The following is a 24,000-nucleotide window of genomic DNA, read 5'->3' on the forward strand; positions in this document are numbered from 1 at the left end:
TTACCAGTTCCTCCTCATGTGACGGCTCACTCTACCCACAGTGCTGCTACAACTGCGGCGTGGGCAACACAGGCGTCCATTGAGGACATATGCAGGGCGGCGACATGGTCGTTGCCATCTCCATTCATTAGACATTACCGTTTAGACAAGTTTGCTTCGGCTGAGGCCGCCTTTGGTAGACGTATCCTACAACAAGTAGTCACACCATCTGGGGCCCCCGCCCCTACTGACTCCCACCCTTAGGGACTCGAGAAGCTTTGGTATGTCCCATTGGTGGATTCTTCTGACATCATGCTGGAGAATGAGCATTGGCTTACCTGAACGCCTTTTCTCAGCATGATGAAGAAGAATCCACGCCCTCCCTAAGTAGAAGTCAGTCAGGTCCAGGTGGGATGATTGTTCTGTTAGTTATCGTTACTACCTGCTTGAGAGTCATCACGTCGTACTGTTGTCAATGGCTTCACCCATCGATGAAAACTGGGAGGTCCCCAGATAATGAGGAGGCGTGACAACTTGACAATTTGGTCTGATTGGGCAGGAGGACTGAAACAACCCATTGGTGGATTCTTCTTCATCATGCTGAGAAAAGACGTTCAGGTAAGCCAACGCTCAATTGCTTCCTCCTCCTCCTATTTTCCCCACAATAATAATCCTGTGAGATAAGTTGGGCTGAGAAAGTGCAAGTAGCCTAAAGTCATCCAGCCAGCTTTCATGTCTAAGGGGAGAATAGCACTCATAGTCACCTGGTTTCTGGACAGCACCTTAACCACTACATCATACCGTTATTTATAATTATTTATATAATAGCCATATGAGAGCTGAAAGATAGTTAAGTGTAGCACCTAAGAGGCTGAACTAAGGTCAGGGAGCCTCAGGTTTAATTCTGTCACAAAAGTTCACTGATAACTTTGGGCTAGTCACACATTCTCAGTCCATCCTCAAATGTTGTTAAAAATGGGAGAAGGAATGTTGTGTTTATCCTCAGAGATCCTGGAGGAAAGAAGATACAAACATTTAACAATTTTTGACAGCCAATGTAATGTAGTCATTCAGGAACTGGATTGGCATCAGAACACTAGGTTCAACTGCAGCTACGGAAAGTTAGTGTTTGGTACCCTGCCAATCTCATAGGGTTGTTGCTGTAGGGCAGGGGTGTCAAACTTGCAACATCACATGACATGTCATGACGTATCATGACTTTTTCCTCATTGCCGGCAATGGGGTGGACGCGGTTTTGATGTGACACATCCAGCCCATGGGCTGGCAGTTTGACACCCCTGCTGTAGGGGAAAATGGGAAAAGAAAATGGTATACGTGCTGCTTTGAGCTCCTAAAAACCATGAATAATATAAATATCCATATAAATGGCAAATACTTTTTAAAGAATGGTTGGTCTCATTTCTGATCTTTAAAAATTTAATACACTTATCACTGTAAAAAAAGCCTATATCGAAAATGAAGAATACCATCCTTACCAAATTGCGTCTGTCTATGCATTTCAAATTAAATGAAAGACATGCTATTGATAGATCAAAGAGAGAAAAAGAACACAAATCTTAAAATACAAGTAACATTTAGTTCCTGTTACCAGCTGGGATTGATACTTTATTTGCAATATATTAGGCAGAATCTGATTGCATTTAATTAAAACTCTTGCATTATTTAGACTAGATGACTGCAATGTATCCTTTAGATCAGGAGTGTCAAACTGCCGGCCCGCGGGCTGGTTGCATCATACGGAACCCGCGCCCACCCCAGCTCCAGCAATGCAAAAAGTCACAATACGTTGCGACACATCATGTAACGTGGCGAGTTTGACACCCGTGCTTTAGAGATTGCTTTGTTCATTTATTTAGTTGGGTTTATAGGTAATCCTTGATTTACAACCACAACCGAGCCCAAAAATTCCATTGCTAAGTAGAGCTCTAATCCCGGTTAGTATCTGTAAAGAAGGAGCAACTTGGGGAAATGACAGGAAAAAGTAAGATACAATGGGCAAATTGGGTGTAACCAGGTGTGGGAACTTTTGAGTTCCTGACTCCATCTGTTCTGAAATAAAATTATAGGCTGTTCTTGCTTGAAGACAGAAACTAAGCAAGAAGAACTAGATAGAAATTTTACTGGAATGGATGACCAACATTCCGGTTGAACCTTGTAATTTGCAACTGCCATGTATGATTATCCAATTACGGAACTGTTTCGGAACTATCTAATGGTCTTTGCTCTTGGAATCTGCCTTTTGCAATAAAATAAATATAAGACCTACGTAGTGTGCTGTGTTAGGAATCCTTTGCTATGTGTTGTTACATGTTGAAAACTTATATCCATTAAGTTTACGATGAAAATTAAATCCAAATGCAACGTAATGAAATTCAGAAAATACCAGACATACATGACTTTCGTTTTTGGCAGCCTGATACTGAAGAAATAAAAAAACATACGGATCTAAAAAACGTGACAGATCAAGGCATTTCCTCTTCGGGCGAAGGAATTCTTCATTATGATCACATCGCTAAACCACAGTCGGCTTTCTTGGTTTGACGAAGTGTATTAGCTGAGCCCAGGCGCTATGAACATAAGAGATCGCTTATAGTTTAGGATTTTGGAGAGCGCGGCTGTGTCGTAAAGAAGAGTAAAATAGTGATGGTAAAGAGATTATTTTAATGTTGAATTTAATTACAGCAGCAAGGTTGCTGATTGGGCAATATTGGAAGAAGGATCTCTTGCCTACTTTAGAAGAATGGTTTCTTAAAGTTTCTTATTTTTCTGAAATGGCAAAAATTTCGGCATATCTGAAAGACCAATGGCAAGAGAGATATATTTTGGTGTGGAAAAGATGGGTGAATTTTATACAGAATAAATATATTAGAAAGTATTATCTAGCTTTTGAATAATGTATATCTAAGGGTAAGCTTTTGAATAACTTACGCTTAAGGATGGTAATTTTTGTTTTTATGTATTGGAGTTAAAGTGTTTAAAATTTTGCTTTTTGGATGTATGTATAATTGTTTGATGTTTATTTAAGTTCTATGTTTTTTGTTGTTTTTAACCCTGTATTCAGCTCTGGGAAGTAGGGGGGAGGGGGTTGGGAGGGGGGGAGTATTTTATTGTAAAATTTTATAAACTTTCAATAAAAAAAAAGAAGAGTAAAACAAAGGTGAAAAAGAAAGGCGGGCAAACTAGCGCCGCATTCCAAGACTCGCTCTTCCGTATTCCGCGAACAGCTTCCTCTTACCGAAAGAGGGCGGGGCCACGGCACTGAGGTCACATGACCTTGCGTGATAGCGCGGTAGCCATCTTGTGTTGTTGGTGCTGAGGTTTGGGTTTGGATCCGAGAAACTCTCCGTCCGCGACCTCAGGTAAACCGACTGTTAGGAGGCTTGTCTCTTCTCTTTCAGACGCGACTTCTTGCTGAGATTCCAGTTTTCTCTCCTTGTCTGTGTTCGACACATTGCCATGTATTTTTTGGCCTGAACACACCTAGGCCTTTCGCTGAGCACCGGGTTCCCATATGTCTCCTATCCGGGGAAGCGCCCGGAGACGGGCGAAATGGGCTTGAGACTGGCGTTGGGGTTTATTAGCTACGGCATGAGTTACTAGATAGTTTGCAGGGTCCGGGTGAGCGAAACAAAGCTTCGGTAAGGTGAAGGCTCACTTGGCTCTGACAGATCACCAAGCGGATAGGGGCTTCTCTCTCTCCATGCGGCATATTGATAACGTTTCGGGCTGGGTGGATGATACAGGGCTCTGCATTCAGAGGAGCGTGTGTATATTCCCAGTTGCCGTATATCCTCTCTTTTAACTCGTAACACAGTTGTGCTATTTTCTTCAGTAAGGGATTGGGTCTTTTTTTTTTTTTTTTAGGCAAACAGCTCTTAATTTTCCAAGTACACATTTTACCAAGTCCAAGAAGGAGAAACCGTTGACCAATTTGTCGAGCGTAAGAATGGCGTTTAATATCTGAGTTAGGTAGTAGGGTGTACTGTAAATGGATGATTGTGTAGTTTTTAATACTGCACTAGCCTAGGCATTATAGAGAAACTGATAATGCTTGGTAACTCCCACCATTCAATGATCAGAATACAGCTCAGAAGAATGACAGGCAATTGTGCTTAATCCTGTACACAGATGTTGGAAATATAAATCATTTAAGCAAATAAAGATTGTATTGATGAATTCTCAAAAGGGGAAAACAGCTTGTAGTTGCTTATTTATATGTTTAATATATGTATTCTATCTAGAATTTTATGAACTTAATAGATATTGTGAAAGAACTAGAATAAATTCCATATGCCTATTTTCATAATACAATAGAAACTTCTTCCTGGCTTGTTTAGACTAAATTTGCCATACATTCTGCAAGAGATCAACTGGAAAATCATTCCCTTCAGTTAGGTACTATGCATCCAAACTAATGTAAAGTAGGCATAGATGTAGTTCACACATCATATTATCCCTATCCTAAACAAACTTTTAACTTGTGGGGTTTATACAAAATCATGTACTATAGCTTACAAATCCCAATGATTGGATTCACACAACACAATAAAAAAGTAAACTGTGTTTTGACTTAGTACAGTATGTGAGCCTAGTCAGCTGTGAATTGACAACAAGGTATAGGTGTAAAACCATCATAGGTTGAATAAATGCGAAGGCTATTGCCCAATTTTTAGATAGAAACCGGTAGATTTGAGTTATAGTCCCACCATAGGCATGAAAACTGGCTGGATGATTTTGGTATAGTCACACTGCCTGACAGGCCTGACTGCCTGACAGGCTTTTGTTAGGAAAATAGGAGTATCATGTATATTTTCTTCCTTCATTTACATAAAAAAATAATACAGGCAGATAAAATCTAATAAATGGCCCCCACTCTGTTGATTTTCCATAAGAAGGTAAAAACATGGTTTTGTCAGGAGGCCTGTGGAACATGAATGGAGTCACTAATTTGATTGTGTTGCTGCTGCTATGAGGGTGGGTGGGTTTAATGAGTTTTTATTACATGGCAGATTTTTAAAATTTTGAAAACTGCCAGGAGTCACTCATGTGTGAGTAATTTGTTTAATAAATAACCAAATAAATAATAGCAATTGATTTATTATCTTAATGAAATAGTAACTGCAATAATTATAACACACACTGAAGGAGCTTACAGAGAATATGCCACAAAGACTTAGCAGTACTGATTGCTGAAAGAAAATCCATCTTTGATTAAATAATGGTCAAGAATATGACATAGGCAAATGAATAATTTTGGAAGATAGGATATACAATATAATTTTGGGAAACAAAGTATGACAAAACTTGGTTGAACAGTTGAACTAGATAGTTTTTAAAACATTGAGTTCAAAAATCAGAACATTCTCGCTGGTAGTATTTCTGCAGTAAAGGAGAGTTGTGAAAATATTAGAAAATACATAAGGAACTAGTTCCCTTTGAATGTAAAGTATGTGAGATAAGTGCAAAGCTAGCTCTACTAATATCTGACATTTTTCTCACGTGGCAGTTGAACATGTGTGAAATATTTAGCTATATGGGGGGAGACTGTTAAACCACGGTGTAGTGTGTAGATATGTGAATGAACATTGTTATTTACTACTGTTGTAAGGGAAAGATTAGAAGTATTTCCATCTCTTTCGTTTATCACAGTTTGCTGTGTCATGATTTGGAATTGAGATGAGCTTTAACAGTAATATAGTTGAACTGAGCAAATTTAGAACCCATAGTTAGAAGTTGCATTTTAAATTGAATGGTGTGAACAAGACAGTTTCAGGGTTATTTTTAATATAATCCTGTTTAGATTGTATTATTTCATGCTCAATTTATTTAAAATATTTTTTTACCTTTGTTTCATAATCTTCAGTGTTAAAGGCTACAGCAGACTTTTGATGCTATAATCAATGATAGATAAGGAGCAAACCAGAAACAGAATATCTCAAACATATTAATAACAACCACAATAAGAATATAATGTAGAAGATGGCAATAATTGATTTACAGGCCAAAGGTCTCATGATAGAAAATGATCTCTAGAGCTTTCCTGAATGAGAGAAGGATAAGGGCCAAGCATACTTGCAAGGACATATTCCAAAGTGTGGTGGCTGAAAAGGCCTCTCTGTCCTAACCTATGCTTAAGTTCAAGGTGGACTTAACAGCGCCATCTTTAGACATTTAGGCAGAATCACATTTGGTACTGATATATCCCAGTACCATTCTAGGAACAAAACTTTAACCTTGTAATACTCAATAAATCTGAAGAAATGGATTTTTTGGGGGGGATTTGTATTATTTATCTAGAAGAGAATTTGAGTAGCGTGGTGGCTTAGTGCTGAGGACGCTTGCCTCCCATTTGGAAGGTTGAGAGTTCAATTCTAGGTAGCAGCAGATGTTTCTCTCCTAGCAACCAAAGAAAAAATATCTGCTGCAAACTTGTAGACATCAGGAAGGACATCCAGACAGTAAACGCTCAGCTTCATCCAGTCACCCCAACTTTACCCCAAATAGGAACTTTAACAATGGTGACGAACCTATGGTAAGGGTGCCAGAGGCAGCACTCAGAGCCCTCTCTGTGGGCACGCACACCGTCACCCCAGTCCTAGGCCTTCAGCTGGGTTTTATAAAACCTTTTCGCTTTAGGCCTCCACCGCCGTGTGCAAAAAAAAAAGGTTCAATCAATCAATTTCAATTTATGGGGAAAAAAAAGATCTCACAAAGTTTGATTGATTGAACTTTTTAGTCCCACCTAGTCTGCCGTTACCACTGCAGTCACGTCCACCCAATGGGCTACACCCACCCAGCACCCAATGATACATAAGTGGGTTTTGGGTTGCAGTTTGGGCACTCGGTTTCTAAAAGGTTCGCCATCTCTGGACTATAAGGTCGTAAAAAGGGAGGGTTTTTTTTTATCCTGAAGAGAATTTCAAAATTCTAAGAGTACTACAAGATCTATTCCGTTAAGCTAACATTACTTCTTTTCGCAATAATAATTAGATGTATATTCCATTTTTTTAACAAAAAATTCCTATGAACTTTGAAAACAGGAAAAATACAGATAATCCTCGACTTATGACAATAACTGAGCCCCAGATTTCTGTTGCTAAGTGAGACAGTTTGATGATGATGATGATGATAATAATAATAATAATAATAATTTTATTGTCACTTTGAATGTACACCAATTGGCATACATCAAAATGAAATTTCGTTGCATACAGCTCTCAAATATACACTCTCCGATATACATTCCTTGTTCGTATTGTTAAGTTGTTAAGTGAGTTTTGCCCCATTGCCCCATTTTATGATCTTTCTTGCCAAAGGTGTTAAGTCAGTTACTACAGTTGTTAAGTTAGTATCAGGGCTGTTAAGTGAATCTGGCTTCCCCACTGACTTTGTTTGTCAGAAAGTTGCAAAAAGTGATTGCATAAGCCCAGGACACTGCAGCCATCATAAATATGAGCTACTTGCCAAGTATCTGAATTTTGATTATGTGATCATGCGGATGCTGCAACAGTCGTAAATGTGAAAAATGGTCATAAGTCACTTTTTTCAGTGTGGTTGTAACTTTGAACCATCACTGAATGAACTGTTGTAAGTCAAGGACTACTTGTATAAAAAGAATGTTGTTGAAGAAATATAGACCTGTATTATGTTACATGCCAATGCTAGCTTTTTAAATTAGGTTCAGAAATAAACTGACAATATATTCACATGTAAACTTAGTTAAATACTTTTGTCATTCCATATAAATTGCTAGATTATAATATTACTAACTTTAGTAAATACTACTAACATTACTAAAGTATTGGATTGTTTGGACAGTGTTTAGTCTTCATGAACAATCCAATGTATCTTACTCATTGCAACTAACCTTCAGATTTCAAAAGCATGGCTAACCTTCAATTTGGAATAGTTGAAAGTAGGTTATTTTAGCCAAAACTTTCATCTGTTATTATTTTCTAGAAACCTGTTGTTGCTAGGTACTGCTTAATAGAACCTCCATGTAGTCACAGTTGTGGATTTTTGCAAGAATACATCAAGGTTTGTCTACAGCCGCCTCTATAAATTTGTTAATATCTTTTTGACTATATCCCCAAAATACTTCATTGGGATAAACAATATTCTTAGGTTTTTAATGAATACTGTTTCATACCAAGTAACATACTGCTGACTCCATAGTTTACTCATATATCTGCTTTATATAAAAATATAAATTACAATAATTGAATGTATTAATTACCATAATTTGGCATCGATGTCATTAAACATGCTTGAATCTGTTACAGAACTGCATACAAGCATGTCCATCTATGAATGTAAGCATTTAAAACAGTGGTTCTCAACCTTTTTAATGCCGCGATCCCCAACCGGTCGTAAGTCGAGGACTACTCAACCGGTCGTAAGTCGAGGACTACTCAACTGGTGCAGCACCGTTTGCAGAATGGGACATTTGGCGGGCTCAGCAGGGCAGAGACAGCCTGGACAATTCCTATTGTCTTTTGAAAGCCAATAGAATTAGACTCTATTCAAGAGAGTCTATTCTATTGGCTTTCAAAAGCCAATAGAATAAAAGGGAGTAGCACAGCTAAGGAAAAGGGAAAAAAATGGCAGACTACGTTGTTTGGCGACCCCCATGAAATGGTCGTTCGACCCCAAATGTCCCGACCCACAGGTTGAGAACCACTGATTTAAAAACTTCTCCCTTGTTCCTAAAATAATCAGTGTGATAAACTGTAATGACCTAACAAAGCCAGTGAGATGATTGGAAGGATTAATAGTCTTAACTATTAATGGTGCCTTGTAATATGACTCATCTTGAAATCCTTAAGACTGTTCATTCCTCAAACACTCATTCACTTTGGCTGGCTGATTTCTAAAAACTTGTATATACTCATCTGCGAGTGACGGGGCGCAAGGGCAGAATCTTGTCCCCGCTGCCCGGCTACCATGTCCTTGGCTGCACTGCTTCATGTGGGCCATGCCCAGGGGCGACTATCCTCCAGGGGGCTGCTAGTGAGGAGGGGCCCATGGGAGGAGGCGGAGCTGGGGAGACGTTGTGTGTGTCCACAGAGAGGGCTCCAAGTGCCGCCTCTGGCACCCATGCCATAGGTTCGCCACCACCGACCTAGAGCCTGAGCACTACCTGTACTTTCCCAGAGCCTTTGGTGGCTTTTTATTGGTTGCTTCCAAATTATAGTTCTCTATGTTATAAAAGATTAATTGCTTAATACAGTAATATTATACTGTATGATATCGTATCTTATATTGTCAAAAATTGTGGATGTATATGAAAATAAGTAAAATAAATAATAAAGTAATATGCTATTATGAATGGTAGTAATAGAAGAACTAGGGTTCTTTGTGAATGAATACAATCTTGAAAGAAAATGCTTTTAGATGACATGAATGAATGTGTGGGAAGAAGGTGAGAGTATGGGAAAAAATGGTTCACTTAACCGTGTTACGTAATAACTGCAGTGATTCATTTAACAACTTTGGCAAGAAAGGTCATTAAATGAGGCAAAACTCACCAACTATCTTGCTTAGCAATCAAAATATTGGGCTCAATTATGGTTTTGGAAATTTTGTGGCTCAAGTCGAGGACTATCATATTCCCTTACATAAAGATAAATGTAGCAAGGATGAATGCAAAAACTGAGGGGGGTTAGTATGTTAATCATGCCATGAAAATATTTGAGAAATGCTAATGAGCAAAATTTGGGAAGATTTGCAACATGATTTTTGCTTTTTATCAAGGCATTGAGAAATATCAATGTAATGTGAAAAATGTATTGCATGTTTAAATCAATTATGATAGTAAATAGGCTTGAAATAAGGTATGATTTGTGCAAATATAGAGTTGAAGGTTGGTTGCTGAGTGAGAGAGGTATGTGATGAAACGAAAGCATGCACAGGAATAAATAGAATGGCTCAACATTGAGCATGGAGTAAATCAAGTATATATGGATGTCCCCTTAGTAAGCCATGCATATAGGAATGAATATATAAGAGAGGTTTGTGGTAATATTAGAATTGTATTGGTTGGGGACTTGACTATGTATGTACTTTTCTATACAGTAGCATGTTGTTGGCTGAGAAGTCAATGTTTTAGGATAGGAGAGGAGAGGAGAGGAGAGGAGAAGGACAGGACAGGACAGGACAGGACAGGACCTAGGAGGTCTTCTAGTCTAGCCCTCTACTCAAGCAGGAGAACCTATACCATCTCAGACAAGTGACCATCTAGTCTTTTCTTAAAAACCTCCAGGGGTGGAGTGCCCACGATTTCTGAAGGCAAGCTGTTCCACTAGTTAATTGTCTTCACTGTTAGGAAGTTTCTCTTTAATTCCAGATTGCTTCTCTCTTTGGTCAGTTACCAACCATTGTTTCTTGTCCTGCCCTCTGGTGCTTTGGAGAATAATTTGATGTCCTCTTCTTTGTGGCAGCCCCTCAAATACTGAAATACTGTTATCAGGTTACCCCTGTTTCTTTTTTTTCTTTAGGCTAGCTAAACCAAAGTCCTGCAGCCATTCTTCATATGTTTTAGTTTTCAGGCCTATGATCATTTTAGTTGCTTTTCTCTGAACTTTTTCCAAAGTCTCAACATCTTTTTTTATGGTATGGTGACCAAAATTGGTACTGATACTTCTCATGATCTTGATTCCACCCAGGATTGTATTAGCTTTTTTGGCTGCTGCTGCACACTGCTGGCTCATATTCAAAAGATCATCCACTAGAATATTAATACTAATATTAATAAAGTTGGAAGGGACCTTGGAGGTCAGGTAGGAAACCCTATACCATTTCAGACAAATGGCTGTCCAGTCTCTTAAAGATTTCCAATGTTGGAGCATTCATAGCTTCTGGAGGTAGGTTGTTCCACTGATTAATTGTTCTAACTGTCAGGAAATTTCTCCTTAGTTCTAGGTTGCTTCTCTCCAAGGTCCCTCTTAACAGTTACTGTTTTTGAGCCAGGTCTCACCTAATCTGTACTTCTACCTTTGATTTTTCCTGCCTAAATGTGAAACTTAGCTTTTCTCCACATTAAAATTCATTTTGTTGGATAGGGCACATTGTTCAAGTTAGTCAAGATATTTTTGGATCCTGAGCTTGTCTTCTGGGATGTTGGCTATTCCTGCCAGTTTAGTGTCATCTGCAAATTTGATGAGTTCCCCATCTAGTCCCTCATCTAAGTCATTTATGAAGATATTGGGGAGTATTGGGCCTAAGATAAAGCTTTGTGATACCCCACTTCTCTCCAGATCTGTTTTTTGATTATCTTTTCTAGGATCTTCCCAGGTATTGATGTTAGACTACTTGGTCTGTATTTAACAAGAAAACAGATTGTAGATTCATGTCCTTAACATGGAACGTGGAGTGCACATGTGAATTTCTGTATTTTCATAGGATGCTTATTAAATAGGAAGAAATGAAGAAATTTTGAGATAGACAAATGCTGATGGAAATGTACTAGTGAGTGGTATGTCATCTATTTCAAGGAGTAGTGAAGAAATGAAAATAGCTGTTAATAAGAGGATGCTTCTGTCATCTGATTGTATGAATTGTGTATACTAAGAGAAACATAAAAGTAAGTGGAATGTCATACCTAAGAGTACATGTGATAATACAGGATAGAGATGGAGTCAGAAATATAAAGGTGCTGAATGTATGTGGATTGAATACCGAAATGAGTGGCCAGTAAAAAAGAAATATTTTGAGATGGTTTTGTAACATAGACATAATGAATGAAGATTGTATTGCCAAAAAGTGTATATAAGAAGATTGAATGGATCTAGAGCAGTGGTTCTCAACCTTTTTAATGCCACGACCCCCAACTGGTCGTAAGTCGAGGACTACTCAACTGGTGCAGCACCGTTTGCAGAATGGGACTTTTGGCGGGCTCAGCAGGGCAGAGACAGTCTGGACAATTCCCATTGGCTTTTGAAAGCCAATAGAATTAGACTCTATTCAAGAGAGTCTATTCTATTGGCTTTCAAAAGCCAATAGAATAAAAGGGAGTAACACAGCTAAGGAAAAGGGGAAAAAAATGGCGGACTGCGTTGTTTGGCGACCCCCGTGAAATGGTCGTTCGACCCTAAATGGGGTCCCGACCCACAGGTTGAGAACCACTAATCTAGAGGAAGCAATTGAATGAAAATGATGAGATTCTGGGAGGGAGGGAGGGAGGGAGGGAGGGAGAGAGAGAGAGAGAGAGAGAGAGAGAGAGAGAGAGAGAGAGAAATGCAAGTTTAAAGAACTTTTTATCTTTTACTTATTTCAGACAAAGCCTATATGCTATAATTTCTTCACTGGGGTGCGGCTTGAAATCCATGATTGGTTGCCTTTTCTGCACCTTTTTTAGTTCTGCAATATTTTTCAGATACAGTGAACAAAACTAATCCATTTTCTGATTGCAATCATACCATAGATGTATTTAGTTTGAGCCTTGATTGTCAAGGGAAGAATTTTTCTTCTACTACTATGCATCCCTTTGTGGTTTTTGCAGGACTGCCACACAATATTCAGTCCTTCAGATTTTGGGTCCCAAAAAGTAGTCTTTCTTAGAACCACTACAGAATACAGGCTTGAAAAGCACTGGGAGCTGCTGGAGAGAATTGAGAATAGTTAAGAGCCCGAATACAGAATATTTTAAAGTATCACCAACATTTTCTTACTTTTTGTGGATATTAAAGTAACATCCTGTATACCGTGTTTCCCTGAAAGTTAGACCCAGCCCGATAGTAAGCCCTAGCTTGATTTTGGGGGGTGGGCCTAATATAAGCTCTACTCCAAAATTAAGCCTAGTTTTGGGGCGAGGTGCATTCCTAAAAATCAAGCTAGGGTGGGAGTAGGGAGGGTGAAGCTGCCTCATGCACCCCTCACCCACTTACTTTACTGGTAGGACCACCACAGCCAGGCCTCCTATACTCCGACACCTGTCGCGCCGCTGTTTGACTTCTTCTGTGGCTGCTTGCTGCCATTTGTGGCCAGATGCCATGTGGCACATTGCGCCATTTCTGCTCCTCCCCACAGGATGCCGCATGGCACTTTGGGCCGTTTCCGCTGCTTGCGCAGTGCTTCGGGCCACTTCCGCTGCTTGCGTGCTTCAGACCACTTCAACAGCTATTTACTGACCCTTTCATGCACTCCTCATTACGTATGATCAATCCATTTTCTGCTTTCTGAGAGGCATGTGTACTAACAAGGGAGAGTTGCTGGGAGAGTGTTTTAGTGTCCTCCTGTTTTAAGAAGTCTCCAAACTCAGGGTAGTGTAAATTTGTAGAAGAGTATAGGTGTAAACATTCAGTCAAAGCAACAGAACAATCTTCAATTGTATTGTATTCTTTCCTCATTGAATGTTTTTGCTCCTTTAGTTGGACATAATTTGCCACTGAGAGGAACAGATTAAAAGACTATTCCTGCCTTTGGATCATTACACTGATCTATAGCAGAAAGATATTTTAGTGCATTATAGAGCATCATATGCAGTACCTACAGCAAGCCACTGTCCCTTATAATAGTTACTTTTAAGTTTACTTGATTGTTAAATGTCATATATACCATAATAGTCACCCTTAGAACATTAAATCGCCTGTCCAGTTTTGTTTATTCAGGATGATTAATGTAGCAAGAATTGCCCTCAGTGCAAATACTGCAATTGCTGGTGGTCAGCCTGACCCCTCAAATACCAAATGAGAATTGATTAGAAGATATGGAAACTGGAGAACATAGTTGAAGTCTAAATGTATATGAGAATTCTTCTCTCCCACTACCAGATTCTTCAGCAGTTTTTTATTATTTAAATGTCCAGGCTACTTTCTAGATTCTGGTTGGTTTCTCTCCTCTGAGTTCTTCTTCATATCTGCAGCTTGTAAAGAGCCATCCAATCCTTGAACTATTAGAACTGGTTTAAAAGAGTCAAACTTCCAGTGAGCCATTATGGCAAAATGATGTTCCTCCAGAATAGAGCAACATGTTGCAGTTGAAAATGGCATTCAAACATGAGATTTGGGCTGCTGAAATATCTCTGGAATAAGGAGATTACAAGATCATCTATATTTATTCCATGCAGCTGGGTTTGTTTGCTTGCTTTTTTTATAAGCGTATTTTGTAGTTGGATTGTGATTGGTTGGGAATTGTGGGATTTATTCATGCTTATAGCCGCTAATGTCACCTCTATGGACTTTAAATTCCAAGGCTCATCTCTTAATCACTTTGGATTGAATTTTTTTTTCTTTCAATTTTTTAAAGATTGAGAATCTTCAGACTTGCAAGCTTTATTGAAATCACAGGATGAGTTTCATTAATCTTTTTTTTAAAAAGTTTACAAGTTTAAAGATTTGGTTTTTTTGTTTTGTTTTTGAATATACAGCAAAAGGATGATTATTGTTGGCTTTAGAAAGTTTAAATGGGTTAAGAGTGCAGATGAGCTTGATTTTGATTTTGAAGCTAATTGAAAGGATCTTGTCAGGTGCGAAGAATCAGGATCACATGTAAGTTCCAGTTCAGAGGATTTATTGCTCAAGTTATGCACAAGAATCTGGTCAATGATCAGCACTAAATTGGTGCTAAATAAGAGTTAATGAAATTCAAGAGGTGTGGACTTGGAGCATTTGTGGGCATGTAACAATTCTAGGCTGAGTCATCTCTTAACTCCACTCCCAGGCTCTGCCTATTCTTCTCCTATAACTCTTTTCTCATGGGAAACTCCCCTTGTTTATGCTTTGAAACTGGTAAGTCAGTTTTAAAGGTTGGACACTGAGGACACTAGATCAGGGCGTTTCAACCTTTTCACTCATTGTACCACTTTTAGAATATGGCAGTATCCGAGTACCACCAGTCGCCTAGCAAGGTGTGAAAAACCTGATGACCCCCCCAAAAAGTGATAAAGTACAGGTAGTCCTCAACTTACAACAGTTTGCTTAGTGACTGTTCGAAGTTACAATGGCACTGAAAAAAGTGCCTCCCAAGCCACAGCCGAGCAAGACACCTGCCTGCCCACCCGGCTGTGCTCTTCCTCCTGTCCGAGGTTTTCATTGTTGTGAGCATTTCTGTTGAGGATTGGCAGTGGGGGTGGGGGGTGTTTGGTTTTTATTCCTCCAGTCTGCTGGGTGGTTGCAGCAGGTTTTGGTCACTTCACATGACCCTGGGACACTGTGACCGTCATAAATATGAATCAGTTGCCAAGCATCTGAATATAAATCACAAGACCCTGGAGATGCTGCAACATTCCAGCTGATCGGCGCTTCTTCTGGGCTCAGCAGAAGTACCAGGATCAGTGCTGCTTTCCAGCTGATTGGTGCTTATTCAGGGCTCAGCAGAAGCGCCAGGATCAGCGCCGAGCTCCAGCTGGAGCCTGGCGCTGATCCTGGCGCTTCCGCTGAGCCCTGACAGCCCTGCAGCTCCAGCCGTCTCTTGCTCAGGCTTGTGCAGTGTTGCCACCGGTTCAGCTCATTCCCCTCTCCCACTACCACTTTTCTAGGATGGTCATGTACCACCTGCCAGGTGCCAAGATCAAGAGTGGAACTACCATCAGTCACCTCTTGTACATGAATGACATCAAGTTGTATGTTAAAAGTGAATGAGGCATCAACTTACTGATCACCTGACATGGATCTCCAGTGAGGACATTAGAATGTCATTCGGACTAGAGAAGCATGGCTGGATGGTAATCAAGATAGGTAATGTAATTAAGATTGATGGGATGGAACCACCAGAGGGCCACATAGTAGACATACAGACCAGTTACAAGCAGGGTGGTTCTCCAGCACTGGAGATGGATAATCCACGCAGTGGGTTGAGACTGTATTCCTGGCCAATCAGATCAGTCAGCCAAAGTTGCCACGCCCCGTCTTGGACCATGATCCTCCAGTCTGGACTGATCTTGCCATGAAGAGACATCTACAACTTTTGGCTCCTGGGCAGGTATAGTTCCTTTCCATTAGGGGGGATTTTTTCTAGTAGCTGAAATTGCTTAGTTTAAAAGTTAATTAGAGATAATTTAATTCAATTTAATTGACCACTCAAAAATTTCCTTGCTAAATTGTAAAAATCAGGAAGTCAGATTCCTACAGGGGAAACCTCCCCCACTTAAAAGGGGGAAATCCCTAACTCCCCTCCCTAACCAACCCCAGCCACCTTCCAGCAGCCAGCAGCCGCCTTAAACAAACGGGGAGGCTCGGGCAACCCCTCGCGTTTAAAACAAACAAACAAAAAAAAAAAAGACAGAAAGGCAAGCAGTTAGCGAGGGAAGCGGAGGACAAAGGGGACGCATGCTGGGAGGGAGATTGATTAAGGGAAACAGCTGGCGTGCGAAGGAGAAGTCTTTTCACTCCAGGCTGCTCAGGATTTTTTAAACGAGGCGCCATTGTCTGCACAGCTGGAAGCACGCGCAGCTCTTTGTTACAACCGCACGTGGCATAGGCAGCCTTGTGAACACATGCGCAGTAGTTTCCTGGCAGCGGCGGCCATATTTTTTGTCCAAACAGGGGAGTTAAAGTTCCTTAAGAAAGCTAGGTTCAGCCGCTGGAGTGAATTAATAGGCAAGCAGTACTGGGGTACTAAAGCATCTATTATTCATTCAGAGACATTCAAATCAGCCACATAGCTACTGGTTCCAGGACTTGGTGTCTTCTACCTAAAGTAAATAAGAACCTTTCATAACTAACTGTGTTTAGTTGCCTTTGGCTCCTTCCAGACTTCGGGTCCCCCATTAGTGGCCCGTACGCCTCTGGATTTAGTGGTGGGGTCCAGGCATCCCCAGTCGCGTGCCTGTCCTTACCCACCATAGTCAAGCCGGGTTCCAGGCATTCCCATTAGCGTGCCTGTTCTTATCCGTGCACAGTGACTAACTCTGACAATTTGGCAGAGTCTGCTTCTGAGTTCCAGACGCCCCCAGTAGTGCGCCTGTCCTTACTCAAAGTTGGAGCTCTCCTACTACCTGGGTCCCCCCTATCGCGGCCCAGCGGTAGTGGAGAATGGAGGAAGCAATCATTCCCTCCACTGGAGCCCCGCCTTCATCCTCTGGAGCACCTGCTTCAGAGGATTCGGAATCCTCTGCAGCCCCTAGAAAGGCTGCAAGGAAGTCATCAAAGAAGACTGACAAACAGGCAATCAGAAGACACCAAGCCCTAGAAAAAGAGTTCGACAGAGCCCAGAAAAGGGCCAGAATTGAAAATAGGCAGAATGGGGGAATAGGTTCTGATCTACCGCTGGGTCTCCCTTCATCCCCACGGGCCATTTGGTCATTAGGGAGATCATCACAGTCCCAAACAGAGGGTGGGATAGGCGAATTCTCATCGCTCTCCCGATCCCCCTCCCCACGGAGGTTACAGGAAACCCCGAGGACCATGCTAACACAGCACCTGCAGGGTCGCAGGCAATGGTCACTCCTCCTGCATTGACGGGGGATCTGCTAGCTACCCTAATAGCACAGGCAGTGGACCGTGCATTTGAGGCCAGGGCTCAATCTTCAAAAGCCAAGTCTCTAGGACTTAGAACGAGGCATCGGGAGGAAACGGAGGACCATCAGGACCTCTCCTCCGTCTCAGACTCGTCGGTCTCGGAGGAAGCTTACCTGGACCAGCCAGGTACGTCACAAGGGATTCAAATGTCTGAGGAGGAGGAGGACACCTCACCTCAAGGGCCGTCCTTCAGCGGCCTGTTTAACCCTTCTCTTTTTGTTACTATTCTGCGCAAGGCTGAGGCCACAGCCCATCTGGGGCATGGGACACCAGCGGAGCCTGTCACAGTTGACACGGAGGCTGAGCCGACGTTCGCCGAAAAGGTAACCACTCAACACCGCATGCCATGCCCGACCATGTTCCTAAACACAATAAGGAAACAGTGGGCAGCGCCAACCTCCCTACCGCTTCCTAGCAATGCGGAGAGGAAGCTATTTAACGTAGCAAGGGAGCTAGAGGGAACATTGGAGGTGCCGGTGGTGGACGAACCCATAGGTCCCCTGATATCGGACACGGCCATATCAGGAGATTTTGCTGAGGCTCTTAAAGCCGAGGACCGGAAGAGTGAGTCCAACTACAGGAGAACGCACCAAGCAATAGCTTGGGCTACCAGGGCGTCTACCTCCGCGTCCTTTTTCACCAGAGCCACACTTTGTTGGCTCCGTGAGCTACAGGGCCGGGTTCCCATGGAAGATATACGCACTCATCAGGAACTCAGCAAAATGGTAGCGGCCACGGAATATGCCTCGGACGCAACACTGTTATCGACCAAGTTTTCAGCCAAGGCAATGGCGGCAAACAACACGAGCAGGCGCATCCTCTGGCTAAAGAACTGGCAGGCGGAGACCAAATCCAAGTGGAAATTGGCTTCGGCTCCGTACCAAGGGGCAAAGCTGTTTGGTGAGGCACTAACGCCATACCTGACAGAGAACAAGGACAAGCGCAAGGTCCTTAAACACATGCTTAAAAGGCAGGACAAGAGACCCGGCTCCTGGGGAAGAAAACAATCCTTTCGTACGGAAGCCAGGGTCAACTACTTTCAAAATTCCCAACCCTTCCAAGCTAGACAGGATAGGGAAAGACAGGGGGACAGACAGAACACAAGACATAGGCAAACACAGGGAAGACGGCCCTTTCGGGGGAACAACCGCCCCTTCCGCCGTACCAGATGACTCCCGCCCAGACCTTCCCATAGGGGGCAGACTAGCAGGGTTTGCTCCCCAGTGGGAAGAGACCACCACGGACGTATGGGTCAGGAACACCATACGTCATGGTCTATATCTAGAATTTCTCTCAAAGCCCCCGAACCGCTTCCGCCCGTGCCCCTGTCCCACAAACCCAACAAAGAGAAGGCTCATGAACGAGGCCGTTCAGCACCTTCTAAACATACGGGCCGTAGAGCCGGTGCCTATGAACCAGAGAGACCAGGGGTTTTTATTCTATCCTCTTCGTGGTCCCAAAACCCTCGGGGGGTTGGAGAGCCGTTTTGGATTTGAAAAGGCTAAATTTCTACATAAAATACCGCAAATTCAAACTGCAGACACTACGCTCCATCCTTGGAAGCGTAAGGAAAGGGGATTTTCTGGCATCGATCGACCTCACGGAGGCATACTTGCACATCCCTATCTCTCTGGCTCACCGCCGATTTCTACGGTTTGCCTACAGGGGGCACCATTTTCAATACAGGGCACTTCCATTCGGCCTGTCATCAGCGCCCAGGGTGTTCACCAAGATTCTGGCGGTTCTGGCAGCACAACTAAGAAACGTACCAGTCAGAGTCCAGTGCTACCTGGACGATATTCTAATCCAGTCATCGTCCGCCCAGCAGTCTCGGGCGGACCTAAAGTTAGTGATAAAAATGCTGCAGGACCACGGCTTCTCGGTGAACTTTCCAAAGAGCCATCTAACCCCAACTACGAGAATACTCCACCTGGGAGCGGTCATAGACACAAAGGAATGCAAGGTGTACCTATCACAGGAACGCCTCAGCAGCATAAAGAAAGCCGTAAAACAGGTAAGCCGCGGTCAGTCAGTGACGCTGGTCTGCCTCTCCCAGCTGCTAGGGAAGATGATATCGACCATAGCAATAGTTCCTTGGGCAAGGCTGCACTCAAGAGAACTGCAATGGTTCATGCTCCCGTTTCAGAGACAACAAATCAGTGCATCCCGGAAGAGGGTAGGCATACCTCTGAGAGTACGACACTCCCTCAGGTGGTGGCTATCTCCAGCTCTCCTCAGGGGGTCCCCCTTCAGGGAACCAGACAGAGTAGTAGTCACAACAGATGCGAGCTTATTCGGCTGGGGAGGCCACTTGGGGACCAAGTGGACACAGGGCCGCTGGTCAGCGGTGGATCTCCGAAACAACATAAACTGGCTCGAGCTGCGGGCTATTCACCTAGCGTTAAGGCATTTTCACAGCAGCATAAAAGGCAGGCACGTACTGGTCCTGACGGACAACGTGACAGCCAAGGCCCACATAAACCGTCAGGGGGGCACACACTCTCGCTCGCTCTCGGCCGAGGCCCTCCTACTGGGGGCCTGGGCGGAACAAAATCTGGCCTCCATAAAGGCCGACCACATATCGGGGGAGGCAAACATCCAAGCAGATCTGTTGAGCAGATCAACAATAGATCACTCGGAGTGGCAACTACACCCGAGGATCTTCAGGGAGGTCTGTCACCGCTTCGGGCTTCCCCAGGTGGACCTTTTTGCCTCTCCTTCCAATGCCCACCTAACTCGCTTCTTCTCCCGATTCCCATCCAGGGGAGCAGAGCAGACGGACGCGTTACGGAGCCCATGGCCAAGGGGGCTCCTGTACGCGTTTCCACCCTTACCTCTCCTTCCGGCGGTAGTACGCAAGATTCTGCGGGAAAGGGCCGAGGTAATCCTTGTGGCCCCTTATTGGCCAAGGAGACCTTGGTTCGCAGACTTGAGGAGTCTCTCCCGCACGAATCCATGGCGGATTCCTCCGGAGAGGATCTCCCTCAAGCAGGGGGAGATCTCCCACCCAGAGCCACAATGGCTACAACTAGCCGTCTGGCTCTTGAACGGTCAATTTTAGCCAAGGGGGCTTGCTCACAGGGTGTAATTAGGGTCATACAGGCATCAAGGCGCCCCTCCACGAACCGTATCTACGAGGCCACGTGGAGAAGCTTCCAATCATGGTGCTCTAAACAGGAATTGTTACTCGAAGGGATCACAATTCCCAAGATCCTAGAATTTTTACTAGATGGCCTAGAGAGGGACCTCTCGCCAAACACACTGCGCAGGCAAATCGCCGCCCTCTCAACTATACTTTCTGCCAGCCCCGGTGAATCCTTGGGCAAGCATCCCTTAATACGATCCTTCCTCAAGGGGGCTGCAAACATCAGACCGCCAACCGTGCATAGGTATCCATCGTGGGAACTACCACGAGTACTACAAGCTCTTACCAGAGCGCCCTTCGAACCACTCAAAACATGTGACATTCGCTATCTGACCCATAAGGTAGCATTCTTGGTAGCCATCACGTCAGCTCGGCGGATATCCGAGTTAGCTTCTCTCTCAATGAGGAAGGACCTGTGCCATTTTCACAGGGACAAGGTAGTCCTAAGAATAGACCCTTCATTCATTCCAAAGGTCAACTCCCTTTTTCACAGATCACAGGAAATAGTCCTACCAGACTTCTGTCCAAACCCAGCTCATCCCCTGGAGCAACAATGGCACACCTTGGACGTACGCAGGGCACTAAGACATTACATTTCACGCACAGCGGAATTCCGACGCTCGGAAGCGCTTTTCATATCCTTCAACCCTGCTACTAGGGGCCGGAAGGTCTCGTCCTCTACCATCGGTAGGTGGATTAGGGCATGCATCACGGGGGCATACCAGGCGGAGTCTTTGCAAGTCCCCAAGCATATCACGGCCCATTCCACAAGGAGTGCTGCCACCTCAGCAGCATGGGCCATGCAGGCTTCTATTGAAGAGGTATGCAGGGCAGCCACTTGGGCCTCGCCCTCTCCATTCATTCGTCATTACAAAATCGACAGGTACTCCTCTGCAGAGGCCTCCTTCGGTAGGAGGGTTCTCCAGCAGGTGCTAGACCAAAGTTACACACGGGACCAGTCTATTCCCCAACCCAAGGGACAATAGGCTTTGGTATGTCCCACTGCGTGGATTATCCATCTCCAGTGCTGGAGAAGGGGCGTTGACTTACCTGAACGCCTTTTCTCAGCACGGAGATGGATAATCCACACCCACCCTTATAGACTAGAATAATAGGGTATATTTAGTGGAGCCAAAACATCTTACTGTCAGTCAATGGCTGCGCTCGAGTCAAGACTGGAGGATCATGGTCCAAGACGGGGCGTGGCAACTTTGGCTGACTGATCTGATTGGCCAGGAATACAGTCTCAACCCACTGCGTGGATTATCCATCTCCGTGCTGAGAAAAGGCGTTCAGGTAAGTCAACGCCCCATTTCATTTAAATCAAGTTGATTTAAATCACAATTTAAATTATGATTTAAATCACTGGTAGAAAGGTTTGATTTAAATCAATTTAAATCATAATTTTTAAAGAGCAACTGTCATCTCTGTCCCGCAGCGACTGCTCTTCTGACCTGCTGTTGACTCACTGACAGTCCCATTCACTTTAGTGGGACGGCTGGTGATGTGGCAGTGATACAACAAGGTGAGGGACATGGCAGGTTGCAGGTGAGTAGATGCCCGCTAACAGACCCTGCCATGATGGATCTGAAATGACAGGTGCTCTTTAAATGTAAGGACTCATTCTTGCTGCTAGTTAGAATCTTTAATATTATTATTTGCAAACAAAATGAAGGTTTCCTATTTAGAATAATAAGCTGTCAGGTTAGTAAAACAGCGATTTCAGAACCAGTTTTAGGTTAATAGGTTAATCACATAGAGTAGGAAAACTACTCAAATTCCTTTAATAAAACAAAGCCTGGTACAGATGCATTTCTCTTCAAAAAATTATACAGTTTGTAGTGTACATAGATTTGCAAAACAATGGGATAAAGGAATATTCCTGAACTTTGTTTTATTATTTATCTCATGGTTACTGTGAAATTGTGTGAATGCATCAATGCAGTGCATGTTATCTCAGCTTGCAGAGCTTGGATTCATTGAATGAGTTTACCAAAAATGTAAATATTGCAGAATATACAACCTCATGCTATATAACTAAGCTCCATTTCATGCTGAATAAACTAAATTACTAATGTATCTTAAATAGAAAACTATATTTATAGATTTTTACTCCAAAAGCATTTTATTAAAATAAATTTGATAAAAGTAAAAAAAAAATCTGATTTTTTATTTTATTTTTAAAAAAATCATTGATTATTATCCACCCTGGTTACAAGTAACTTGGTATGCCACAGTCATATGGGAACCATGACGAGAAAGTAAAAAAGACAACAGCATCCAAGTACAATGAAAGGATCACAGGTCCTGAACAGCCAGATTAATGGGAAGAACAAGATCCATGCCATTAACACTTATGGTCTACCATTCACCAGAAACCCTCCTGGTATAGTGAGCTGGCCAAAGAAGGACATAGAAGCTGCCGATGTGAAGACCTAGAAGCTCTTTATGTACAGTATACAGAGGTTCCCACCCTAAGTCCAACACCCAGAGATTGCATACTAGTTGGAAAGAGGGTAGTTGGGGGTCTGATGAGTGTCAGAACTACTGTTCCGGAGAAAATCCAGAGCATCCAGGAATAGATCAATAAAACGGCACCCAAAGACGAGCTGCTGAGAGAATGCCTGAATGCCTCCCAGCAGACATTAGAGGAAGTGCCACGGCAAGACGAAACCCTGCATAGGATGTACCACTGACAGATAGCTGAGGTGGCAGATATTGGGAAATCCTGAGTGGCTGAAAAGGACTGGACTAAAAACACTGGCACAGATTGTGGCAGCACAACAGGCACTAAGCACCAGATCCATAAAAGCAGGGATCTGCCACACTAGACAGGATCCAAGGTACAGAGTATGGAGAGTGGCTCCAACAGATCCCAGGAACATTGGAGCTCTCTGTCCTAAAGAATGCAGTGGTAGAAACAGCTAAGATCCTACGCAGAAGCATCAAACTCCCAGGTCTCTGGTAAAGGAGAATATTTTCTCTAAAAGTATTTAGCAGAGTCATGCTGCTTCTGACTGTGTGATGAATTATGGGTGAATCCATATATCCCTATGGTTTATATTGTTTGTTGCATTTGCCTTAGAAGAAAAACCCCTAGTAACCCTGGAAGTCATAGGCTAGTAGATCACGGGCTATTTGTGAAGTGTGTGAAATAGACATTTGTTTAACCTTTATAGATATATATATAGCAAAGCCAAGAATCTTTCTCAATCACACAAGATGGGACATCTGCCCTTTATTCTTCTGGCTTGTCATATGTTATAGTGGTATGCCTTGGAATATGAAGTCATTAAAAAGGTTAGTTACTTCAGCTCTCCTAACTCAAACATTGACAAACATTCTCTGCTATTCTTGCCCCAAGTTTTAAGGTAGAGAGAATTGATAGCAAAAATTAGG

At 42.9% G+C, this 24,000-nt stretch overlaps 1 protein-coding gene across 2 annotated transcripts in view; it reads left to right on the forward strand.

Moving 5' to 3' along the window:
• The first annotated feature begins 3,264 nt into the window (after nt 1-3,264).
• GIGYF2 (GRB10 interacting GYF protein 2) overlaps nt 3,265-24,000 on the forward strand; it is a 124,886-nt gene continuing 104,150 nt past the window's right edge. For both annotated transcript variants that reach the window (XM_039347097.1, XM_039347098.1), the window contains exon 1: nt 3,265-3,359. The gene's annotated coding sequence lies outside the window, so the exon portion shown is untranslated. The remainder of the gene's footprint in view (nt 3,360-24,000) is intronic.

Source organism: Crotalus tigris, unplaced genomic scaffold, assembly GCF_016545835.1.
Source record: "Crotalus tigris isolate CLP2741 ecotype Arizona unplaced genomic scaffold, ASM1654583v1 scf7180000018053.2689490, whole genome shotgun sequence".
Taxonomy (NCBI): domain Eukaryota; kingdom Metazoa; phylum Chordata; class Lepidosauria; order Squamata; family Viperidae; genus Crotalus; species Crotalus tigris.